This window comes from Dipteris shenzhenensis, chromosome 12 (genome assembly GCF_047967505.1).
Source record: "Dipteris shenzhenensis isolate YYH24624 ecotype China chromosome 12, Dip_SZ_1.0, whole genome shotgun sequence".
Taxonomy (NCBI): Eukaryota; Viridiplantae; Streptophyta; class Polypodiopsida; order Gleicheniales; family Dipteridaceae; genus Dipteris; species Dipteris shenzhenensis.
The window spans coordinates 6,826,232-6,852,439 of record NC_141607.1 but is presented as its reverse complement, the minus strand read 5'-3'; the positions used below and the strand labels follow the sequence as shown (position 1 = coordinate 6,852,439).

Sequence of the window (26,208 nt, the reverse complement as noted above, 5' to 3'; positions counted from 1 at the left end):
TGTTGTAGAACAGATATGCAAGTGTGTACTGAGCTGTCATATCTGCTCAGTTGCTTTTTTAAAGTAATCTGTCATATCTGTTAAGTTGGGAGTTTTCAATATTGGTCTGGCAATTTCTAACCACATCATTATCTTTTCCATTCCGTAACTGTCTGGATGGCAATGTAAAGAGTGTAGGCCTAGGATAGCCTGTTCAGGCTTTTGGGCCCTACCATTGTGCAGATTTTGACAGCTTGGAACACTTTTTTTTTTTGGGTATTAAAGAAAACCGTTAGAAAAAAAGAAAGAAAGAAAGAAAGATATATTAACCTCCTCGGAAGACCTCACGGGTCTATGGGACAGAAAAAGATCTCATACAAGCCTCTGTGGGCTGGGGCAAGGGGGTGAGCTAAAGCCCCTGCCAAGTACTAATCTAGTGTCTAAATAGAATAGAATAGAGACAAAATCAGAATCTGAATCAAGAGTTAGGAGTGTCCAGATCAAGTGTCCAGATCAAGTCAGGTGAGGTCTCTCCGCTGGGCCATGAAGATGTCGCGTATCTGTAACTGTCGGGCTGTCTCGCATCTAGGTGGTGGCTGCGGTCGCCTCGATCTCAGTACCCGTCAGGCTACGTTGATCGTGATCCCTCGTCTCTGGCGCTGGCGGTCCCCTACAAGTAGTGCTGTGATGGGACGAACCTCAATGGTGTGTGCCCTAGTAGTCTAAAGAGTCTGGTGTGACCGACTGCTGATCCAAGCTGCTCTCATGTCGACAATCTCCTCATCCTCAACTCCACTGTGTCCAGGAGCCGTCTCGAAGGCATAGAAGTCTGTAAACTGTCTTTGAGCTGGGCCCGCCGGCTCTGTATCCTGTAGTCTGTCCGGTGCTGATAGTGCTCTAGTCTGTCTCAATAGTGCCTCTCAGTGTCGGCGTATCTCCATCAAGTACAACCCTACACAGACCTAGTCCTGGAAGTGTATCAACCGAGAGAGCGGGCCGAAGCCGGTCGTCTCCTCATAAAGGCAATGATATCGCCCTCGTATCTCATAGTAAACCGGGCAGCTACATAGGAAGTGCTCCTTAGTCTCAACGGTATCCATGTTGCATAGTGTGCAGATCGTGTGTTCTCTGGGTAGACCTGCAGCCCGGCCCGCCTCAATCCTAAGCTGATGGGAGGAAACTCGTATCTGGCCAACGGCAATCCGGAGTGCATGTGAGACTGCTCTGTCCTCTAGATAAGGAGGTCGGATAATGAAACCGTCATTAGAGACTCTGAGGAAGTGATCATGATAGAACTGCATCTTGGTGGGGAGCGGCTGGTCCCTCAACCAGTCTGGGATGTGGTGAGCTGGAGGAGGCCTAACCGTATGATACAGTTAATCTTATCGCGCGGAAGTGGCTCAGGAGGGGCATCCATGCTATACTGAAATGGGGGTAGTCTGTCCATCTGAATGCCACCAGGTGGCTGCTCCCTCACCTGCTAGGCATCGGGATGATTCCAAAGCTACCCTCGGTAGTCTCCAATGAGGCAGATTCCCTACCCTGTGAATGAAAGTCACTGTGTGGAAGATAGCATCGACATATAGTGGTGTCATGGCAAACTCTGCGTGTATGATCTCATGTGGAACTGAGGACTTACTCCGTATCATCCTGTAGCCTCTCAAACTTCCTCCAATCTGCTACTGGAATGTCACTCGCCCAGAAGGGCGCTGCATACATGGCGGTTGGCCGTACTAGAGTGTCAAAGAGCTAGCTCTTCGTTGGAGGATCCTGGAAATGTGCCTGGAAGCACTGTCTCTCTAGTCGGGCCAGAGCGCTCAGGCCTCGTGTGAGTTGTGCCCTGGCAGCCTGGGTCATCGAGAAAATGGGTCCTCCGAAGACCGTGCCCAAATATGTATAGGACTGTACTATCTCCACTGGCTCACCTATGTATGTGAAGTTGTGTCGAAGAAGCACTGGATGTGAGGTATTAAAGATCATGACCGTGGTCTTGCCAAGGTTGACAGTCAGGTCCTTCTCTCTGTAGAATACCTTAAGGGCGTCCAGATGCTTGTAATCCCTCGGCCGATGAAGATAGAAGAACTATGTCGTCAGCATATAGTAATATATGAATCAGGAGGTCAGCCAATGGTGAGCCCTCTCTGCCCAATCGGTCTAGGAAGGATGTGATCTCATCGATGTAGAGTCCAAAGAGGGTCGGCGAGAGAGGGCAACCCTGCTTCACCCCAATCGTGCTCTCAACCCAGTCTGATATACCTCTTGGGGCTCGGACTCTTCCTCTGACCGACTCGTATAGGCTCATAACCCCCCAAATCAATGTCTCTGGGATCTGTAGCTCGTGCAATCTCGTGATGAGACGGGCTCGTGGGACAATGTCGAAGGCCTTCCGAAAGTCTACAAAACAAGCGTATACTTTCTGGTGTTGGGCTTTGGCTTCCTCGATGTCCGCAAAGTAAAGATATGATCCAAAGTGGAGTGCTGTCTCCGGAAACCCGCCTGCCCTAGTGCTCGCTGCCCATGGAGCTCTGTGTGGTTGTTAAGTACCCTCCCTAGTACTGACCCATAGATCTTGGCCAATGTGTGGCCAATCATGAGAGTGCGATAGTTCCCCGTGTCCAAAGGAAAGCTTGTCTCTTACGGCGTGTCAGTCGTCGGAAGATCCTCTGTGCCTCATGTGTAGGCATGTTACCTAATGCATGTTCCCGTGTGAGATGTGCTCTGGCCGCCCTGCACTCATTATCAAACCTCTTCCCCTCACGTGCCTGTTTGGGTTGGGTCATGGGGAAGGATCTACTAGCAGCATCTTGTATGACGGTAACAAGTGTGTCTGAGGCCTGAGTCAAATCCAAGCCTCCGCCATCTCCGAGTAAGTCAGAGAGCTCTCTAGCCAAAAGACTGGTGTAGACCGGATCGAGGGCTCGATCAAAATGAACCTGCGTGCATGGCTGTCTCTGGGGCGCCGATCTATGTGAGGTATAACGGCTGATATATTGAATGCCAAATATGTGTGATCGGCTCCAAGTGGTGGTGGAGGCACCGTAAAGTCAGATATCCTCGATGTGGAGGATAGTGAGCCAAGGAGATAGTCTACTGTACTTGTCCCCCCTCCGTGTGGAAAGCATGTGAGTCCTCCTGATGATGGCCATCGTTGGAGATCGTTATATATGATTAAATCATGTATCGCGCCTAGATCAAGTAACTGTCTCCCGTATTCGGTCACATTCGAGGCATCTGCGGAATGTCTCAGTATCCCCATTTCGGTGGCATCTAGCTCTAGAATCATGTGAGGGTCCCTCTCATGTGTGAAATCTAGTAGCCCCACTTGTAGATCCCCTGTACGTGCATTGAAGTCCCCTAGAAGGAGAATGTCCCCAATTCTAGAGAATTCAATGATGTCATCATGGATCGTCTCAAATGTGTTATGTCTGTTTGTTGTGACCTCATCTGCATAAGGGGAACCCTCTGGGGGAAAGTAACATACTGCTATGTAAAGTGCACGGGCCCCTGGTGGCTCTAATCGTATCCACATGTATCGTGCATGCTCCTCTCTCTGTACTACGGATATGCATGGTCTCAGATGTGCTCTGAATAGGACAGCTACCCCTCCTGATCCACGGACTCCGTTCCTTCTCCGGGTTTCTTTCCTATGGGTCGACTCCCATGTGTAGCCCACCACATCGGGCAGCCCTCTCTCTGGGCTCGCATGTGTCTCTGTGTAAAAAATAACATCTCGGTCAGCATATGTCTCTAGGAACCCCCCTGGATCGGACCAAAGCGTGCCATTGCAATTCCATACAGCCATGCGTAGTTGTTCTAAGTCTCTTCCTCCATCAGTTAGACACCGTCATTTATTGTCTTTCACTATCTCCTTGCCCTTCTTGTCACGGCTGGCATTGCTCACTTCCCCACTTGTCCCCTCTTTGCTGTCATTTCTGCTCACTTCTCCAATTGTCCCCTCTTTGCTGTCATTTCTGTCCTGAATAATGATTTTTCCATCTCGGTACACAGCCCACTTTGCTTCTTGTCTCGCAGCCATAACCTTGACCATGCCCGCTCTTCTGTGTTCTTGCTGTAGTAGTGTTAGGTCATCATCTAGAAAGATTCTAGTCCCCTTCAATCATGCCCTCACCTCTAGGAGATTGGATCTGTCTGTGGCTGTCCTCATTTTGATAACCATAGGTCTCTTGGGCATGTCTTCTTTCCCAACGCACCAGGCTGAATCGCATGTGAGATTTATCTCCATTTTCTCAAATAAAGATTTTGCATCTCCCATTGGAGTGTCTCCTACATCTAACCCTCGCACTAGTACATTCAATGCTTTGCTATGCCGTCTCTTTTCCTCCTCTAGGGTTTCAGAAATTAGCTCCCTCTTGGGGGCTGTTGTACCCTTTTTGACCACATCCTTCCATGCTAGCATGTCAGCCTTCCCCTTTGTCATTTGCTGTGTAATTTCAGCGTGTTTTCCATTAACATTGGCCTGTAGTGCCTTCATTTCCTTCCTTAGTTGGGCATTTTCAGATTTCAGCTCAATGATGAGTTTATCATTCTCCCCCAATGATCCTGCATGGTTCTCCTTTTGCTTCTCTAATTTCTTGATTTGTTCCCGGAGTGAATTCAGCTCATCATGGATAGATGATTGAATCTCCCCTTCTTCCATTGTATGCCTTGATTTCAGTGACTCATTTTCCTCTTGAAGCTTTTGGAGGTGTTCTTGTAATTCATGTATTTTTTAGGCATTCAGGTCTATTTCAGTTTGCATATTTCCTATCATGGTTCTCATGAATGTTTGCATTTCAGTGTGCCATTTGCTCATCCGGAGCTCATTTTCTGCTTCATATTTTTTGCCTTGCATTTCCCAATCAGCATATGTGGATCCCTTCTTTTGTAGTGACTTAATATCACTCTCAAGCATTTTGACAACCTCCTTTATTGCATTCATGCATCCTTTTGTATTGGCATCTGAAATGTTTTGCCCCTTGGCCCAAATGGCATTGATCTTTCTGTCTCTTTCTCCTCGCGTCTTTCTGTCCGGGCTTTCCATGATGTATATATTTCTTCACATGAAGCAAATCAAATCAAATCAAATAAGATGAGTGATTCAGCCGAATCAGATGGAGGGGTGGGGGGGGGGGGCCTTCCTGGTGATGCAATCCGCTGCTGTTGGTGGCGCTGCTGTAGGTGGTGCAGTTGCTGCTCAATGGCGCTGGCGTTGCTGTCGCTGCTGTAGGTGGCACAGCTGCTGGTGGCACAGGGCAGCTGCGTTGCCTTAGGCAGCTGTCTTGAGCAGCTACTAGCAGCTGCTAGTAGCTGCTACTAGCAACGGGTCAGCGGGTGGAGCGACCCACTAGGCGGACGGAGCAGCAGAACCGGTGCAACTACATGCAGGCGGTGCAACCCCAGAGAGAGAGAGAGAGAGGCAGCGTAGGTGAGCGGAGAGGCTAGCGGGTAGAGCAACGTAGGTTCGCGAGAGGGCAGCATAGGCTAGCGGATAGAGCGGCGTAGGTGAGCGGAGAGGCTAGCATAGGTGAGCATTGGGCGGGAGAGCAGCGAGGAGCAACGGGTGTCAGAAAATCCAAGGCGATCAGCGATGAGCCGACGGGAGATGGACGGTGACGAAGAACGACGGACATGACGATGAGCGACGGACGTGACCAGAGACCTGAGCGGTGGATGGACCTGAGGGATACACGTGACTAGAGACCTCAGCGACGGACGGACCTGAGTGACGAACGGACCTCTGAGAGAGAGAGAGAAGAAGAAGAAGAAGAAGAATATATTATCGTCCTCTGAAGACCAAAACCGGCCTATGGGACCTGGGCAATACAATATCACAGGTACATGAGAGAGAGAGAGAGAGAGAGAGAGAGAGAGAGAGAGAGTGGAGCAGGCAGCAGCCTGTGCTTTCGGCTAGCAGAAAGCTCTTTCTAGCATTGAAGGCTAGAAAGAGCTTTCAATAGAGCAAGCTCCATACGGGATACACCATGCAATGCATGAAAAGCTCAAGAGCCAAAAAGAAAGGATTGGGGCTGATAGTGCCATCTCAATCCGGTACAAACCGTCGAGAAAAAGGGAGAAAAAGGGAGAAATACAGTCCTCCTAGAAGAGGCTGCCCGTGAAGGGCCCTGCATGCTAGCCCATATGGCTATTAAAGTGTGAACCATGTCAGTCCAAATACCTGTGAACACCTGTGATGGGTGTATTTGGGTGCCATCCCAGGCCTCTGTACATCCGGCTCTCCAAATGTGCCAAGAGGAAATGCTAGCCAAAATCTCCCAAGAGGTGTCCACTGAAGCATGAGAAGCTCTGAACGGACTAAGTGGTACATCCTGAAGAGAGCAAGGCTGTATCACCTGCCGGCAGACCGAGAGTGCCCAAGAAGAAGGCTCAACCTCATAAAACACCCGGGGCCCAGTAAGGGATAACCATGCGACCGAGACCCAAGTCATGAAGAAAGGGGAAGTATGAAAAATATTGAGTATCCGAGCAACCCCTTTCCAAACAGTCCTCGCCTGACTGCAGTCCCAAAGGCAGCACTGACTCCTCTGCAAAATGACAGCGAGGGCAAGTGGGATCAGCCCCAAATCGTGATCTCCACAGGTTCACTGCAATCCCTCCATGAATAGAAAGCCAAAAGAAAAGAGTGATCTTTCTAACCTACTGCTCAGCTGAAATCTCCTGGCATTACCAACCGTGAAACGAAAGAAGGGAATCCCCCTCTCTCGGTGCCCATGATCTATCCAGTCCCACTCTCCTGGGTCCCACTGCAAGCACCTGATAGGTGCATCTCCATATAACCACAATCTCCAAGATCCTAGGGCCAAGAGCAGAGGGTCGGGGTCTAAGTACCACTGCAAGCCCGCTCCATGGTCCACAAAACCAGCAATCCTGACATGCTAAAAGGCAATCTCTAGAAGAATATGATCCGTGGATCTAGAGAGTATACCGCCATCCCTAACGTCAAAGACCAGTGCATCTTCCCCGAGACCTCGAAGAGCGATCACCTGTAGAGGAACTGTTGTCCTTGAAAAAGCTCCCATCCAAGTGGTGGAAGTAATAGGCATCTCAACTGTCCATTCCACCGGGATGGCTGCATCTATCTGTTGAATCCTACGTGCTACCCCTCTGAGGTGACTCACAGAGTGTAGTCTCTGATCCTCAGGTAGCCGGATAAATGCCTTCCAAGTGCCTACTGTGTAGGCGGGGCCTCTCTCCCATCTAGACCACTGCATGTAATGGGAAGTGCCCAGTGGTCTGCCATGCTCATCAAGTATACTATCGTTCCAAATGATCGGGTGCCTATCAATCTCTTCGAGGGTAGAGGGCGGCGGAACCCTTCGAAGAGTGTTCCTGAAGCTCCCCCAAACTTTCAGGATGGCAGTCATGAGAGGAGAGGCAGGAGATCTGAGAGGGGCGGAAGTAAAAATCCAGCGAGGGCTGTCCACCCAATCATCTACCAAGGTAGGTGTGCAAGCCTGAATTCGTCCAAAAAAGAAATCCTTCCAAGGTTCCTGCCTAGGCATGAGTCCCTTCACCACCACCTTACAAAGCAATGCCCTGCACTGCAAGTCCAGGTCAATGATATTAAGGCCCCCTTCACATGTAGGGAGAATAATGGTCTCCCAGGCCACCCTTGCTGCAACATCTGCCGTGCCATCACGTCCACTTTATAAAAAAATTTTGACTGGTCTAATGAGCTGAGTGATGCAATCCCTAGACCGGCACTAGCAAGAACACACAAACCAGGCGGTGGCCAAAAGAACCTTCACTACCACAACTCTAGATGCAAGGTCAAGTTTGGTTGAGCTCCAAACAATGAGCTTTTTCCTTATACTCTCTAGTATTGGGGCAAACTACTGTGCCGGAGAGATGCCCAATCCTACTTGGCATCCCAAACACCTGACAAGAACACCCCTCTGAATCTAGGAAAAGCCAATGTCAACTCCCCAACCTGGAGTGTCCTCATCACTGATCCAAAAGCCAGAGGATTTATGCCAATTAATGTCTGCCCCTGCAGCTGAGCAAAAGATATCCAAGGTTGTCCGGAAAGAATCAAGTGACTGTGAAGAGGCCTCAATAAAAATCGCAGTGTCATCAACCAACTCACAGTCAAAAAGCTCCTGCTCCTGTCTCAAGGGCAATCTCAGCCCATAAAGATCAGCCTGATATCTAAGGAAGATACTCATAGCTTTTGCCACAAAAAGAAAGAGGAAAGGGGCTAAAGGGCATCCTTGACGAACCTGTTACCCCTTACCCGTGCGATCAAAACCTGGCTGTGGGCTGATCTGTAAAGGGAGGCCACCCATGCATCTGAAAATCCAAATCGTAGAAGAGTGCCCTCAACAAAACCCCAATCTACTCTGTCATAGGCTTTCTCAAAGTCCAAGAGTAGAACTGCCAGCCTCTCCCTGCTTTGCATAGCCCACTCTGTGGCTTCCCAAAAGGAAAAGATATTATCAAATATGCTCCTGCCATGCACAAAGTCTGTCTAAGTATCATGGATGAGGTCTGGAAGAAGGGGCTGCAATCGGATGCTGATCGCCTTGGCAAGGATTTTGTATAGAGTGCCCAAAAGAGTGATGGGTCTCCAATGGAATACAGAATTCCTGTAGCCACCTTTCAGGATAAGGTGTATGAGTCCCTCAGTGAATCAAGCATCTCACTCAAGTCCCAAATGCCCTACAGGGCTGAAGTAATATGATCACTTATCATATCCCAAAAGGCTGTAAAAAAAGATGGAGTAAGACCATCGGAACCAGGGCACTTACCCTTATGAAGGGCGGAGAGAGAAGTCCTAAACTATGTGTTGGTAAAGCGTGCATCAAGTGAGCATATCATCTCTGGTGTGACCAACACAGCTAAATTCTGCGAAACTACATCTCTAGCCACATCTCAGGCCTGTGTGTCAGGATCTGCAGAAAGAAGGGAGGCATAAAAATCTGACGCTAAGTGCATGACGGTATCTGGATGAGACCGCAAAACGCCGTCAGAGTCAATAAGCTGCTTGACACTCTCTCTACTATGTCTGGGACCAAGTGTAGAGAAAAAGTGTTTATTGACTCTCCCTCCCATCTGTATCCAAAAGGACTTCCGTACATGAAAGGCATACTCTGCTCTCTAATCAAGCAATGTCTGTAAGTGAGCCCTTGCTATAGCAAGGCGCTCCTGTATCCAAGCATCTGAAGGTTGTCTCTGCTCCTCCCTCTGCAAGGCTGCCAACTGCCGGCGGATACCAATCTCTTGCCTGAGTACCTCACCTCGCCGAGCAGTAGTGACAGAGTGATAGAAGTCGCTGATGCTGGCAAGTGCTGTGGCCACATGTGAAGGATCGGCCACCCCCCCTGCAAGTGAGAAACCCAGATCTCCAAGAATGGCTCTGTGAGAGTCTCATATGTGCACAAGGCATCGGGGATCCTGATACGGTGAGACCGTCCTCTCAGATGGGGCTCTGAGATAGATAAAACTACCGGAAAATAGTCGGAGGTGGAAACACCAGGTGCAATGCAAATTGTCCCCCCTCTATCAAGAGCCCAGTCATCCACATAGAATCTGTCAATCCGAGCATGGATAGGCATCTGCACCCTACGGTTCGACCACGAAAACAAAAGTGACTGAGATTGAATATGAAATGCATCATCTGACCAAACATCTCTGCCACTTAACTTGAACAAGAAGGCATCCCAAGCTGCTCTCTGGAGGGAATGAATACCACCTTCTCTGCCCCCTTGCTTATTGGATGGTGCCTCAACCATGTTGAAGTCACCTTCAATAATCCACGAATCTGCAATGTCAGCCCACGAGAGCAACTCTTTCCAAAAAAGAACACGGTCCCCTCTGTTGTTCGAAGCATAGAGGTTGAGGAAACCAACCTTATGTCCGTCAATCAAAAGTAAATCCACTGGGCCCTGGAGGGGGTGATGGTACCATGTCCAATGAAAAGAGGGAGAATAGAATCTGAAACTGATATGCATGTACCTCCTCTGGTTTCCAAGGCAGGAAGCCAAAAAGTCCGGCCTGAAAGCAGCTTACCTGACTTGGAGCAATCTCTGGGATCCAGTTTGTGTTCCTGAAGAAAGGAATGTCTAAGGAACCACCTGACACACCTGGATGGAGCTGATTCCTGATCAGTTGTCTGCGACGGCGATGAGGGATGCCGCCCAATCCCTGTATATTCCAACTGGCTATCCTCATCAACGGGAGGAAGCAGGTTGGAATACCTTATACGACCTGGTGGTGGAAAAAGAACCCTCCATCGGAGCTAACCTCCTGCCATACACCCGAGGTCCAAGGGGAGGAAAGTCCACAAGTGAGAGAGAGAAAGATCTCTCAATAGGGATGCCGATAAGTGGCGCTCCAAAATGGAAAGTACAAAATCATCATCTGGGAGGTCAGAGAGGTCCTCAAGAGCGAAAAAGGAGTTCCGCTGAGCCAGTCCTGGGGAGGGGGTCCGAAGGATTCCTACCGAAGCAGGGAGAGAATGTAAGACCCCCTTCGCTCTATCCACGGAAGGAGGCACCTGTACTGGGTCCTGATCAAGCAGTGTTGCGGACGAGGTGCCAATAACCTAGGCTGCTGAGGGAGGTACAGCCTAATCTTGGGGTGGAGTGGAAGAAGGCCCCTGAACACTAGGCTCCAAGGCGTTAGCCTCCTGAGGCTCCAAGGGGGTAGCCTTCGAAGCGGTGGAAGTATGATATGAAGTAGAGGGCCTAACCCACCGTGGGCGAGAGGTGGTGCGGGGTGCAAGAGGGACTCGAGCAACCCTAGGAGGAGGGGGAGCCCGTGTCTGAGGCAGTGCCTGTGGAGCGGTAGGTCCTGCTCCTGCTCTCTGTCATAAGCTAGTACGAGCTGGTTGCTTTCTCGGCCTGTTTCTGGTCTTTGGGCAGTCTCTAGCGAAGTGCCCTGAGGATCTGCAAATCTTGCACTGGTCCTGCCGACCTGCAACCTCAAATCTCTGGTGGAAGAATGACCCATCGGGTCGCTATAGCATGATGTGGTCATCTGAACTATTAGGATCTTGGACAATGATCCTAACCCTGGGTACCCCATCCATCCTGACTGCCTCAGCAGCTAAAGAGGGCTCGCCAGGAAGAGGGGGGGATCTCTGCTACGACACCAAACCTCTCGCCAATACCTGAAAGAAGCCGGTGATAAACTGAGGGGAGACCAAGGAACTTGATGAAAACAGAAACTCCCTGCTTGTCCTCTTCAACTAGGTCAAAGCCCAGTTGAAAGGGAAACAAAAAGATCCTCCTGCAGCCTAGAAATAGAAACCTAGCCTGTAGCAAGTCTCTCGAGATGTCCGCCGGGGAATCTAGGCACACCTGAAAGAAACCTCGTCCCAACAAACAAACATCCTTAAGGGGGGGGCGAGCTCCTGGGGAAGCGCCGCAAGCATCCAATCTCTAGCCTATGATCTGGAGGGGTGTGAACCAAAGATGCGTGCGAAGAGAGTCATGGAACACTCATGCTCCAAGTCCTTTTGCAACTGCTGCAGCTCGTCTTTTGAAAATGTGACGGTTCTCGCGGCCGGTGTGTGGGGTAACGGATTGACTGAGTGGGTGCCCATTCGTCAATCGAGGTGGGAAAGGCCGACTCAAACACCCCCAAAAAAAAAAACTCTGTCCACTTTCCTGATGCCCAGGAGACCCTCAAAAGAACGGGTGTACACCTGAAGGGAGAGAGGAGAGAGAGCAAGTTAGAAGAAGAAGGGGGTAGGTTGAAGGAGGAGGGAGGTTGAAGAAGGGGGGAGCTGGAAGGGGGGAGAGGGAGGGCAGCAAGGGGGAGGGAGAGAAGGGAAGGGGACAGCAGGAGGAGAGGGGGAGGAGTGAAGAGAAGAGAGGGAGGGGAGGAGAGGAGGAGGGGGGGAGAGGAGGAGAGGGACAGGGGGCGCAGACAAGCAGTGCGCCAGGGGGGGAGGTGCAAGCAGCAGTGCGGGGGGGGGGGCACGGGAGCAGCAGCGCGGAGGGGGCAGCGTAGGCATCAGCGCGGGGGGGGTTGGAGCAGCAGCGCGGGGGGGGCAGCGCAGGCAGCAGCGGGAGGGGGAGAGAGAGCAGCGGGGGAGGGGCTACAGCAGCAGCACGGGGGGAAGGGAAGGGGCAGCAGGTAGGGAGGGAGGGGAGGGGAGGGAGGAGGCAGCAAGGAGGGGAGTTGAAGGGAGGGCAGCAGGAGGAGCGGGGAGCAGCAGCAGCTGTCGAGCGGGTGGACTTCGGTGAAAAGCTTGCAATTTTTTGAATCATGAATGGAACACATTTAAAAAGTGAAGAGGCAACAAACATGGAGTCATTTGATGATGACTATGGGACTTGTGTGGAACCTGTTAAGGGACTGCAGATGGATCTAGTGATGGAAAGCAGATTTTCTGGAGTTTGAAGAGTTTAAGCTGCTTCCCGGTTGATAGAACCAGATTCTTTGGGTATGGGGGCTGTAGTCACTTTTTATTCTGAACAGGATTGTAAGTTATGTGAGTTAAATTTTGATGGTTATCTGCTTCTTTACTGATAGTAGTTAGGCTTGCTTACAACCTTGATCCAAGAATGGGTTTTACAAGGAGTAGAGCAAGTGGAAGGTACATTTGGCAGGGAATGGACCTAGCAAAGATATTTAGACCTAAGAATCAGAGCAGTTGGAGATTGAGTTATTGAAGCGCTTCTTCATCATTGTAATTGTGAACAACGTATTGGGAAACTATGCACATGAGGGTCCTCTCAACCAGAACCCTACCCCAAAGCCACTCCCACCCATACTTCATCGCTCATCAGGCCGGCTCCCGTCTTCACCCGTTAGCGTTTACCTTCTTGGAACGAGTGGGGTTTTGCAGTTGATTGCTTTAGGCCCAGCCAAGTTTGATTTGGTGGGTTCGATTTTTCATCTTCCACATCATGGTTTCAGAACGAAGCCATTCAACTCCAAGACGGCGGTCCAGTATGAGATGTCCTATTGTAGATCCCGACGATGAAGAATTTATAAAGGAAAGAATCCAGGAGTTCCAGTCCTTGAGAAAGATACCTCAATTTCAGCACTTGTTCCTTCCCACAGAGAAGGAATTGATCGTAAATCTCCCTCAATTTCTAAAGAATCTCCTAGGCAATAGGAAAGCATTCCCCAAGTTCCCCTTTTGTTCAAAGATATTCAAATTCAAAGAAAAGAGGGAGTCCAAGACCTCATGGAAGACGAAGCAGAAAGCAACGACGTAGATCTCCTAGCTCCAGCCCATCTTCTTCTAGTACCTCTTCTTCTTCTTCTTCTTCCTGCAAGCATCTTCTCATGAGCACAAAAGGAGGAAGACCAGAACAAGACTAAAGGACTTCAAAGGAGGAGGCAAGTCCGTCAAATTTACAACTTTTGATGGAAAGTATGGGTCAAGTGAGAAAGCTTTAGACTTCATCCAACAGTTTGGTATAGCTTTCTGGACAAGACACTGTCACGAGAATTCAAAATTGAAGATTGTAAGCCTCCATCTTACAAGCAATGCCAGAGCATGGTGGGCGGTCTTCTAGTGGTAGATCAAGCAACCAAGAAGTGGAAAAGTGGAAAGAAGCGGTTTGTAGAGCAATTCTTGCCAAAGAGTTTTTATGATGATGTTCATACAACTTGATAGAGTGTATCCCCGATGACAGCCATGGATACGCTCAATACTGACAATCATAAGTTATTTTCAGTGTACCTCAGATGACTCCCTTTAAGGAAATTTCAAAAAAGTCAAAGATGCGGAAGTACCGGGCTGGTCTGCATCCAAGTATTCGTATCCAAATGAGCATTGAATGCCACACAAAGTTGTGAGATCTGATGCACTCAACTGTAGTGGTTGAAGAAATAAAGAAAGATTCGCTACGAACAATGGCTGCCTCAAAAGGCAAAGATGGAGACACCTTCAAAAGGAGCATGACCCTGATAGTTCAAGGACAAAGGAAGCTCTAGTCTCAGAAGTTGAGAGGTCCATTAAAGCCCTACAAAGCAAAGTCAAAGTTTTCACCAAAGCAACTAGAGGCTTTGCGAAAGGAGGCAAAATGTTTCCATTGTGGAAAAGAGGGGCATTTGCTTGCCCAATGCCCCGAAAAGCCTCCAGGCTTGAGGCCGTCAAAAATTCTGGCGGGGGGAGTGTCTGATATGTCGGGAAGAGCCATTGATCCAGAAGCTCGATAACTTTGCCTCCCATGGCGTAAAGTAAGAGACCAGAATGCCTTGATCTTATTCGATCCAGGAGCTATAGCATCTCAGAAGACCTAGCTTTGAGGCTAGGAATCAAGGCTGAAGAGTTGGGACTAGCTGTAGATGCATAACATGTTTTGGACGGAAAACCAGTTAAAGTCACTCCATTGATTGGAAAGCTCAGAATTCATGTCTAGGACTATGTGGACCATGAGGAGTTCTATGTTTCACACCTCAAACATCATGATGTCATTGTGGGTGTGCCGGCGTTCCACAGAAAGGAAGTAGATCTTGTCGTCAAGACAAGAACTCTCAGTTTCATGCACAGAAACAAGGAGCACTAGCTTTTGGCTTAAGGAAGAGGCGAGACAATTCGAGTTGTTTCTAACATTTCTATTGCTATATCAATGAAATCAGCTATTTCTACGTACTTTGTTTTCATATGAGAGAGAGGGTGAACCTCAACAAGTGGAAGTGAATCCTAAAAAGAAAAATTTCAGTTTTTCTAAATCTCTGATGTCTTGGAAATTGATTTTTAATGTATATTGTCTTTTTTGGCGGCGGGGGGGGGGGGGGGGGGGTAATTTTGGGCAGAGAGGATCTTTCAATTGCTGCCCAAACCTGGGAAAAGGATGTGTCCAAGTCTCGAACATACTAATCAGCTGCAAATATCGCGTCCTTTGTTCTGAGGATAGGGGGCAAAATCACCTTTTCATAAATGACTTTGAATGTGGATTTTTCTGTGGAGCTGTAAATGGTATTATTGTATGCAAATTCCACAAGAGGAAGATACTTTCCCCATACCTTCTTTCTTTTTTACAGAGAAAAGGAACTTCTATTAATGCTTAAAATCCAACCATACAAATTGGCAAAACCGGAAAGGTGCCAATTGTGGCCAAAAACAAAAACAGGCTGAAAGAAAACCCGCCTGTTGCCAGAGATGCCAGCTCACTGCCTAGGGATTCTCTGTAACAAGGGCTAACAACCATGGTGGTGGACTATACAGTCAGCAAATCTCTCGTGGAGTGAGATCATAAAATACACCTGCAGGCCAAGCCTTGCAGAAATGTGCCCGCCTATCGTTGGTAGCTCGAGAACCTGAAACGTTGCGCTCCTAAATGGTTCGCAACGTATAAATGATATTTTGCCAAATGGCAACCAACGTAGCCATCGGAAGAACATGGTGCTGGCAGCTACAACGGGCCACCCAGATGTTCCAGGCCATGATGCTGCCCACCGTCTCCCAGACACTATCCTCTCTCGACTGAGGGGGATGGCGAGAAGGGGGGGGAGTAGCCAAGTCAAGCTCAATGCTGTGAATGCTCCGGCCTTGTATCTGGTAAGCTGGCGAGACCGTGTCTATGGAGAAGGCGTGGCCCCCCTCTGTAAGCCAAGCTGCCATACCCCACGTGAAATCTCTATGCGTGCTCTGAAGCCGTGTCACAATCCGAAGCGCTCCGAGCCAAATCCTCTGAGCTGCTGCTGGCGAGACCGTGTCTATGGAGAAGGCGTGGCCCCCCTCTATAAGCCAAGCTGTCATACCCCACGTGAAATCTCTATGTGTGCTCTGAAGCCGTGTCACAATCCGAAGCGCTCCGAGCCAAATCCTCTGAGCTGTTGGGCAGCTTCATAAGCAGTGAGAAATAGTCTCCATAGCTCCGACTGTACATCTGTGGCAGCTACCATCCACCCGCATCTGCTCAAGCCGGGCCCACCGGGAGACCACCGTGTGCGACCATCTAGAAGAAATAGGATATATTCCGTGGACGTAGGCTAGACCACAGGCAGGCCCAAAATATGGATCTAACCTCCTCGAGCACCTGCTGCGCACTCCAGTGTCTCTCCTACGAAGGTGTCCAGGCCATTGCATCCATCTAGATGCGACGTCCAATCCACGTGGTGTACGAGAAGAAAGGCACCTCCTCCACCCTCTCTGAGAGACCTGCTCTGACCAGCCATAACCACTCTCTAGGGCCATACCTTCTTTCTTAACACTTGAGAAGATCCATTACTGTAGAATTGGCATTCTCGCTTTGTTCGTCTGCATGAGGATGAAATGAAGATGAAAAATCCAACTTTGTACCCATGTCATCAAACAATGCTCGCTAGAACAAACTAGTCATCCTGGGATCTCGATCACTGGCAATCGACTTAGGCATCCCATGGTGCTTGAAGATTTGTGCTAGAAGCAATCTCGCCATGTGGTCTGCCTTAATTGTTTTTTCTTACAGGAATAAAGTGTGTGTGCATACAGAACCTATCAATTATGGTCTCTATCCCATCATTCTCGTATCTCGATCTAGGAAGGTCAAAGATGAAGTCCATAGCAATACTCTTGTGATCATACTACACCTTTTGGCACGTGAGGCATTCCGTCACAAACTTGTATATCCTTCCACATTTCTGGAAAAAAATAATAATCTTTCAATGGCTTGTGTAGTAGAAGAAATACCTCGATGTCTTGCATAAGGAGGAGCATGGCATTGTTTCAAGGCTTTTGCCCTCATATCTTGAGTCACATAGGTGATCATCCTTCATGAGGAGACCGTCTTTTAGCGAGTACCGACTAGATGATTTCCCCTCCTCATAATCTCTCAGAAATCTGGATCTTGATGGTAAAGTTCTTTCATGGCCTCAAGGTACCTGTGATGTGCTATGGTGACATTGTTCACACGGAGCCTTCTATATAAAGCATTTGCTACCCTATTCCGGGCTCCCGGAGTATAGACAATCTGGAAATGGAACATGGACAAGAAATGTGCCCACTACATCTGCTTTTCGGAGATCTTTGTTTGGGTCAAGAAATACCCGAGGCTTTGATGGATGACCTTGACTCTAAAGTAAGCTCCAAGAAGATAATGCTTCCAAATGGTTAATGCATGAATGACCGCTAGCATCTCTTTTTCATACACACCCATGAATCTTTCTACGTCACGCAGCCTCTCACTCTCATAAGCTATGACTCGATCATCCTGATGAAGGGCAGCTCCTACACACACCCGACATGCATCATAGTCCACATCGAGCTGTTTGTGTAGATATGAAACAATGAGAATCGCCTCGGTTGTTCACTTTTCTTTGCGAGTGTTGAAAGCTGTCCTTTGCCGTTCTCCCCATTTGCAGGCTACAGATTTCTTGGCCAAATCATGTAATTGGGCTGCTATATCGGCAAAGTGTTTGATGAAGCGATGAGAGAGAGAGAGAGAGAGAGAGAGAGAGAGAGAGAGTCGGCGAGGAAAGGGGAGGGATTACCGGGAGCAGCAGGGGGAGGGGGCGGCAAGGGAGCGCCGAGGGGGAGGGGAGTCACAGGAGATGGACCAAGTAGAAACACTAGCATCTTCATACCCACATGTGTATCTTCAAAATGCACTCGAGGGCTTACCTCAGAATATTGATGTACCACATGCATTCATAAGGAGGGGCTTTCAATTCAACTTCAATGACAGGAGGGGTTTCTTAATTCAACTTTAGAAAAAATTGCTAACTTGATAGTAAAGAGGGGTGGTTTTCTTGGGGGAAGTGAACAAAGCCCAAGGAAGTTGCATACTTTGTGTACCGAGGTAAGTTCTGGCCACTCCTGTATAGCTCTTATGTTGGCAGGATCCATCCAAATCCCTTCTTTAGAGATAATCTGCCCGAGATAGTGAATCTCATCAAGGAAAAACACACTCTTCTTGCCATTAGTGAAGAGCTAGTGATTTCGAAGTTCTTGGAACACAGTGGCCAAATGCTCCTTATGTTCTTTTACCAATATATCATCAAAGAAAGTACCTGTGAAATTCATGGTGTATCCCGTATTCCCGTATGGAGCTTGCTCTAACGGTTTTCTTTAATACTTAATAGAAGTCTCTTTTTTGCACACAAAAAAAGTACCTGTGAAATTCATGTAGGGTCTAAAAATACTGTCCATCATACGATTGGAAGTGGCTGGTGCATTGGTTAACCTGAAGGGATCACCAAGAACTCGTACAATCTGAAAAGCAATCTTATGAACATTCTGAGGATAGATCCTTATCTGATGGTACCCCCTTTCAAATCAATGCGACTAAAGATCGTGGCTCCTTTTAGACTGTCCAATAGTTTGCCTATGCGAGGGATTGGAAACCTATTCTTGACCGGCATTTTGTCGAGGGCTCTATAATCCACACACATACGATAGGAGCCATCTTTCTTTTGAACTAAGAGCACGGACGAAGAGAAGTGTGGGGAACTGAGTCTGATGAGTCCTTTAGAAAGTAGATTCTGTACTTGTGCCATGATTTCTTTGGTCGGTGCTACGCATCACGCGATAAGATGGCCGATTCAGAAGCTCACTTTGTGGAATGAGCTCTATGACATGATCTTCTAGCCACTTCGGAGGAAGCTCTCCTAGAAGAGAATCTACAATCTTGAATTAATCTAGAAGCCTTGAGCCCCCTTCTTTATAGACTTGGCCTAGCTAAAAGCTAGACCTGCTTTTCTAAAGGTACTTTTTACAAAAGCTGAGCTTTCCTTGCTTTTAGCCCACCGTGGGTCCTTCTTTAATGACGCCATGACTTGTGGGACTTGCTTTTTGCCACTTGCTTCATCTTTTTGAGCCTTTGAGAACTCTTCCACGTCCTACACAAACTCCAACACTTTACCCCATTATGGGTTAGAGAAATGCATGCATTCCTAGTTCTTGGACTAATCCTAGTTCCTTGTGGGCGTCCCTAGAGTTCTCTTTTACCAATGCAAAGGAAAAGTAAAATAATAAAACATATTCTTAGCTAACCAAAGTCAACATTCTTTGATTGAAGTCAATTCCAATAAAGATTGTACTTTTTTTCTTAAGAGAAGTACCAAATGGTCATAGACCATACTTGTTTTACGAGATAAGTGAGAGTATGTCTATACGTAGACCGTGTGGAAACCCCACAATAGATCTTACCATTACCCATGTACAAGCAGAGTACGATAAGGTAGATAAGTATGCCTACCAATTGATCAAGTAGAATGTCCAAGATGTCAAGACATTAAAGGCAGCATGAGACACGTTCTGAACTCTTCATGAGTCAAAGAACACTTATGGAATTCGGACACTTAGAAACCAGATCGGTTAGAGTTTATGCAATGGTAATGAATTTGCTCATGCCTATGCATCAAAGACATCAACAATAAACTTGCAGCGATAGGAGAGACTCTGAAGCTCGCAAGATATTTTAAGTCATTGTGAATGGATTAAATGAAAAATATGAGAATCTAGCCCAGTGTATTTCCATTCAAAGGCAAGTTCCATCACTTGAAGAAATACAGTCGGTATTACTTGGTCAGGAACTCAAGACTCAAGCCATTCAAGCAGAAAAGGTCAATCTAATTAGCAAGAGAGGTGGAGGCAGAGCTAGAGCGTCTCCGAAAAGTGAGCATTAACATCAAAACCAGCATCAAAATCAGTAGTAAGCATTAGCACCAGCATCCAAGAGGAGATCATTGCCAAAGGAAGAGAAAATGCATCCATCAACATGTCAAACATATAAGCAACTAATGTCACAAGTTTGAACATTACAAAGAGATTGCCGCCAAGAACATGATGACCAAGGAGGTATCTAGTAGTCTTCTAGCAGACTAGTAGCCGCGCTCCTGCGAGCTTCCCTCCTCCCCCCACCGCTAGCTCTACCTCCCCTCCCTAGCCCCCCCCCTCGCCGCGACCACCCCCGCCCCCTGCCTCTCCGCCCTCGCCCCCCGCCCGCCCTCCCCCTCACCCGCCGCCTCTCCTTCGTTCCGCCTCTCCATCTCGCCCTCCACCTTGCCTCTCCTCGCCGCCCCCCTCGCTTCCACTCCCCCCCTTCCCTCGTTTCACCTCACCCCCCCCTCGCTTCACCTCACCCCCCCCTCTCGCCGCTCCGCCTCTCCCGCCCGACCCCCTCGCTCACCCGCCTCCCATCCCGCTCCCCCGCCCCCTGCGCCTCCGCCCGCCCCCATTCCGCCCCCCGCCTCCATTCCACCCCATTCCGCCCCCCCCGCCTCCATTCCGCCCCATTCCGCCCCCCCGCCTCCATTCCGCCCCCATTCCGCCCCCCCACCTCCATTCCGCCCCATTCCGCCCCCCCCGCCTCCATTCCACCCCCCCCGCCTCCATTCCGCCCCATTCCGCCTCATTCCGCCTCCGCCCGCCCTCATTCCGTCTCCCCCGCCTCCATTCCACTCCCCCTCGCCTCCATTCCGCTCCACCCGCCCTTTCCGCCCCCCCCCCCGCCTCCACTTCTCCACCCCGCCTCCACCCTCCGCCTCTGCAACCGTCCTTTCCACACCCAGGCGCCACCCTCCCGCTTCGCCTCCCTTTTGGGGTGGCAGCCTGTTCCTCATCGGAAGCTTGCAGTTAGTCTTGGCGGTATGGCGGCCCCCTGCCCGGATCCGGAGGCCCAGTCGGACCCTCCCTCTCCAGATGCCTACCGCGTTATCCTGACAGAGCAACAATCATCTCGAGTTCAGGAGGTTGCCATTGACTTTGCCCGTACCTCTGTTTACGGTAGAGTCATTGGACACTCTCCCTCCAGATCAGCCATCAGGGACTGGCTCCAGTCCACTCTCCTGCTAGAGGATGGCCATATTGAGGAGGTGGCCCTTATGGGAAGGGGCATCTTCTGGCTCAAACTCTCCAATGAGAAAGCTGCGAGCAACCTGATTGCCGGTTCCCCCACATCGGTGGATGGAAAGATTATCATGATAGTCCCGTGGTACCGTGGATTCAGCGCAGCAGATTTTGATGTTCGGTTCCGTATACCTCGCCACCCAGTGACACTAGTTTTTCCAGGTCTTGCTGCTGACGATTGTCAGGGACTTGGGCTCCCATTTTGGCTGGGTTATGCACGACACTTTCGCCGACGCGGTGACCATGGCAGGAGCCCCCCGAGTCCGTGTGGCTGTGGCAGATCCTGCGACTCTCCCTGCAGTGATCGAGATTGTGACAGGTGCCGGCAGCATCACCAAGAGCATGATAGTCACCGGACAGCCAGGTCAGTGCCTGAGGTGCCACGGCTTTGGGCACTTGGCGGCTGCTTGTCCACGCTTCGCCAGCTCATCTCGACCCCCCCGCCCCCGCCCCCTCCGCCCCCGCCCCCCCCCCGGACAGCCACGTCAGGAGGAGCCGAGGCAGTCGGAGCCCGGTCCAGAGTTAGTGGGTGGTTGGACCGAGGTTAGAAGGAAAAGAGGAAAGAACAAGAAGATCTCGGATAAAGGCAAGGAGGCAGAGGTTACCCTTCCTGCAGCAGCACCCCAGAGACCTGACAGGCAGCCGCCCTCGGGACCTGGGAGAGCTTCTTCTTCGACGGCAGCCCGCCCTTCACAGCCTCAGATCCCCCTCTCTCCCGCTCCCTCGCCCCTTTCTACTCAGTCCCAGCCCCTTCCCCAGTTTCCCCTCCCTTCGCCCGACCCGCAGCCTCAGCCCCCGTCTCTTTCTCCTCAGTCTCCTCCTCCTCCCTCTCAGCCCCAGTTCCAGAGGCATCCCCATCCCCCCCCTCCCTCCGTTCCCCTCGACTCCCCTACAGTGTTAGCTGCACCTTCGGCTTCCCAGCCGAGGGCAGCGCCCGATCCGCCTCCTCCACCTTCTCCGCCAGTCGCCTCCGTGGAGTCCGAGTCGCCTACCCCTCAGCCTCCTCCCCCTCCCCCCCCGCTGGCAGGACACCCGGAGTCTACACCACCACTGGAGCAGGCTCCCATGGCCGCTAGCCCTTCAGTGGCAGACTCTCATGGGTCTCAGCTTCAGGAGAGAGAGCTTCCTCGAGACTTTTACAGATCTGGCCCCTGGGACTACTTGGACGTGGCCGACCTTGGGACCTTCCCAGCTTATCTCGACATCAGTATCTTCCTGCTCCGCAAAGGGGCGGATGGGAAGATTGTCGCCTTGGCCCCTAGGGATGGCCCTAGTTTCGCCTTCACGTTCCTCAGTGATGGCACCGAGGCCTGGACAGACGACTCGGTTTGGGAGGCGCTCAGAGAGCAGACACACGCCCAGGTCTGTTCCTGGATAGGCCCGTCCAGTGGGCAGCTTCTCGAGACTCAGTGGTCCGAGGGCGATGTGCGCCTGCGGTGGCGTTGCGCCGCCAAACGCTTCCGACTGATTGTGATCCTCAGACCTCCCCTGTCATGGTCCCTCCCCCAGGATGTCAGAGCTTGGTCCCATCAGAAACTCCGAACCTTCTATGGGATGACCACTTCAGAGATCTCGAGCTGGCTCGAGAAAGCATTTATTCATGGCACCAAAGGCCTCTCGCCTTTGCTGAAGGTGTTGAAGAACGGGCAGGACGACCCCGTCTCCCCCTCCAAACCTTCTCATAAGCGGCAGCGCCTCCATTCCGACATGTCTGATTCTTCATCGACTTCGACCGCGAGCAGACAGTTGTTCGCAGCCCCCCATCCCTCTCCATGAGCCTACACCTCGTATCCTGGAATGTGAACGGGTTTCACTCTTCTGGCACCCGTGGTCCCAGGAAGCTCATTTTGCGACAGGAACTTCAGCCTGCAGTGATTGGTCGTTTGGATGTACTTCTGCTCCAGGAGCACAAGCTCTCTGCGGCTCATTCCCGTAGCTGCGGGAAGGTTCTCCTTGGACGTTCCTACACTTACTGGGAGCCCTCGATCGGCGCACAGGGGAGGAGTGGGGGTGTCTGTACCTCCGTGTGCGAGCAGTTAGCCCAGGGAGTTTTCGGTCATGGCACGTTGATCCCAGGCCGAGCCCTTTGGGTAGGCCTGGATTCGGAGGGATCCAAAATTGGAATCCTCAACATTTATGCTCCTACAGACCTCCGATGCAGAGCCACCTTCTGGAGGACACTTACAGGGATTCTTCCAGATATGGATTCCTGGATTGTTGGAGGTGACTTCAACAATCTGGAGACCTTGGAGGACCAGCAGGGCAGAGGTCCGGAGTTCACAGGTATGGCTCAGGCAGAGCAGTCAGCTTGGGACTCTTTCATCTTCGCGACAGGAGGTAGGGACAGTTGGAGAGACCCGTCCTTCCGGCGGTGGCACGGGAGCCTGGACTTCTCTTGGGGCTTCCGCAGGGAAGGAGGCAGACTCCTGGAGAGGCTTGATAGATTTTATGTCAGTGATTGGGCCATCAGTAGAGGCGGTCAGGCGGGTATAGTTCCAGGGACGACACTTTCCGACCATGCGCCGGTGCTCCTTTCATTAGATTCGGCAGCCCAGACCCTTCCCCCCCGGTCTTGCAGGATTCCCGACTCCATTTTCTCGAGGGAGGACGTGCGCAGCAGTATTTGCAGTCTTTGGGACAGAGACTGGGGGGAGTGCGTGGATTTGGTAGACTCAGTTGCTCAGGCTCTGCAGGAGTCCAGCCAGATCTGCCAGCTAGCAGCCCTACAGGTTCGACAGGATTGGTGGAGTAGAGAGAGAGCTCTTCGGAGGGACCTCGCCTCCATTCAGCGACTCCAGCAGGCTTCCCCGGGCTCGGAGGAGCTTCGGATCTAGGCCCTTCGAGCCAGAGCCCTCCTGGAGGAGGCACTCCAGCGCCGCTCAGAGTTTTCCTATCACGCCTCTCTCTCCTTCTGGGCCCGGAAGGGTGACCAGATGTGCAGGGAGTTCTTCAGGACGCATGGCCAGAGAGCTGCAGGTGATCAGCTTCGGAGTCTCAGGATAGCGGATGGTCACATCGTTACGGATCCGGGGGAGGTCCTGGGGTTGGCCACTGACTTCTACAGGACCCTCTTCCAGCAGGAGCCGCTTGCCCCTCGTGCTAGTCGTGCCCGTGAGGAGGTGTGGAGGCACATTCCATCCCTGGTCCAGCCTAGCATGCAGGCGACGTTGTTGGCGCCGTTTACCTCGGATGAGATGCTGGAGGCCTTGATGGCTATCGACGGACAGAAATGCCCAGGAGAGGATGGGCTTTCCCGAGCATTCTTCACCTCCTTCTGGGACCAGATCCATCAGCCCCTCCTTGCAGCTCTGCAGGGGATTTTCAGTAGCGGTCAGATGCCAGAGAGCCTCTCTTCGGGACTGATTTGCCTTATCCCGAAGGGAGGAGATAGACAGGAGATTCGCCAATGGCGTCCGATCACTCTTCTTACCACCGCCTACAAAATCCTCGCCAAGATGATTAGTACCAGAGTTGGGCCTCTACTCCCAGACCTCATTCATGACACGCAGACAGGCTTTGTCCAGGATCGCAGTATCCTGGATAATGTCTTCACCTTTTCAGAGGCGGCGGAGTGGGCTCAGCACAGTGGATCACATATTGCCATTCTACTTCTCGACTTTGAGAAGGCCTACGATCACGTGGACTGGTCCTTTTTGGAGGGGACTCTGGAGCGGCTAGGTTTCCCGGCAGGTTGGATTCAGGGTATCTCAGCTTTGCACAGGACAGCGTCTAGCAGGGTCATCATTGGAGGCAGGATGGGTGAGCGCTTTAGCTTGGAGAGATCAGTGCGTCAGGGCTGCCCCCTTGCTCCTTACCTGTTTCTTTTCTTCGCTGAGGCCATGACTTACTACCTTCGGGCGAGGTCTACCGGGATCAGGGGTGTTCGCCTTCCACTCCGGGAGGACACGGAGCTTTTGGACTCGGAGTACGCAAATGATACAGCCCTTTATGTCCAGGACGATGAGAGGATGTTAGAGAGGGTGCGGATGGCCCTGGAGGTCTTCTGCTCGGCCGCTGGTGCGAAAATCAACTGGAACAAATCAGTTGGTTTTCTCACAGACCCTGGGGCGTGTTCTCAGTGCGGGCGATTTCTGGGTTTCAGATGGATTCCACGGGGACAGACAGCTAGATACCTTGGCTTCTAGGTTGGCCTAGACATCACGCCAGCTCAGCAGTTTCTCCCGGTGCTAGACTCCATCCGACGGAAGCTGGCTTTCTGGAGCACTGCTAAGCTGTCTCTTGCAGGTCGTGCCCTGGTAGTTAACCAGGTCCTCCTAGCCACGGCTTGGTATGTGGCTTCCTGCTGGTGCTTCTCGAGATCCAGCGTGGCACAGCTCAGGAGGTTGGTTCGGAACTTCCTTTGGTCTGGGGAGGATGGTCTTAGAGATACCAGAGCCAGGGTTGCTTGGCAGACAGTCATTCTTCCGCAGGCTGAGGGTGGCCTGGGGGTTATCGATCCAGAGCTTCAGAGTCAGGCCTTGTTAGGCAAGCTTATCATCCGCGGTTTGACTCCGGAGGGGCAGACGTGGAAGATGTTACTTCAACAGGGAGTCGGCTCTTGTGTCCCGCGCCGAGGTGGAGAGTGGCTACCGTCCCTCAGGTGGATCTTCACTTCCGCCCCGCTCACTCAGCCCCGCTCCCCACTCGTCCGTAGCCTCCTCATGGTTTGGAGGCGGCTCCGTCTCAGTCTCATTCAGTCCCCTCCCAGCTGTCAGGAGGAGATCGATCGCCAGCCGCTCGTCTGGAATGGTCAGGTCAGAGATGCCGAGGGCCTTCAGTTGGGGGAGAGATCACATATCAGGTGGGACGGCTGGATGAGGGGGCCAGCCCGGTCCCTTCGAGTTTGGAGGGATACGTACAGACATCTGGAGATGGCTGATCTCGCAGACGCAGTTGGAGGTGCACGCGGAGTCCAGGCGAGACGCACGGAGATCGACGGTGCGATCCCAGCTGCTTGGTTGGTTCCACCTGAGCCTCAGGTCCTCATGCCTGGTGACACCCGCTGGCTGGGACAGTTCACCCCCCATGGCATCCCACTGGTGGTCGCAGGACGTATGGATGACTCTGCTATCTCCTTCGCGGTTTCAGGGGATGGACGACTCAGGAGAGAGGATGCGCTCATCGACCCCCTACTCCCGTGGCAGAGGGTTAGGGTCGTAGGCCTTTTGGGGAAGGTCTGGCGTACCGACCCTAGTATCGAGCAGCTGCAGCTTTGGCGTCTTTGGCTCTGGGAGGGGCGGGCCTTGTCAGAGCTTGATTGAGACCCAGGAGAGTGGTGGTGGCCAGAGATTGTGACAGGACAGGGGCCGACTTCCTTCTTCGCCTACAGCACGACTCTGGGTAGGCGAGTTCTCGGGAGGATGCAGAGCCGCCCCCCCACCCAGCGACCCAGCTGGTACGCACAGGGTATTTCCAGGTTCTTTTTGCAGGCATTCTGGAAGGCCTTGTGGGAGAGCTGGCGGCCGCGGAAGATC

At 51.2% G+C, this 26,208-nt stretch overlaps 1 protein-coding gene across 5 annotated transcripts in view; it reads left to right on the top strand.

Annotated features, from left to right (window-relative positions):
* The window catches only part of LOC147895746 (Pseudouridine synthase family protein), a 160,022-nt gene that overhangs the window by 90,735 nt on the left and 43,079 nt on the right, over positions 1–26,208 (top strand). The window lies entirely within an intron of this gene.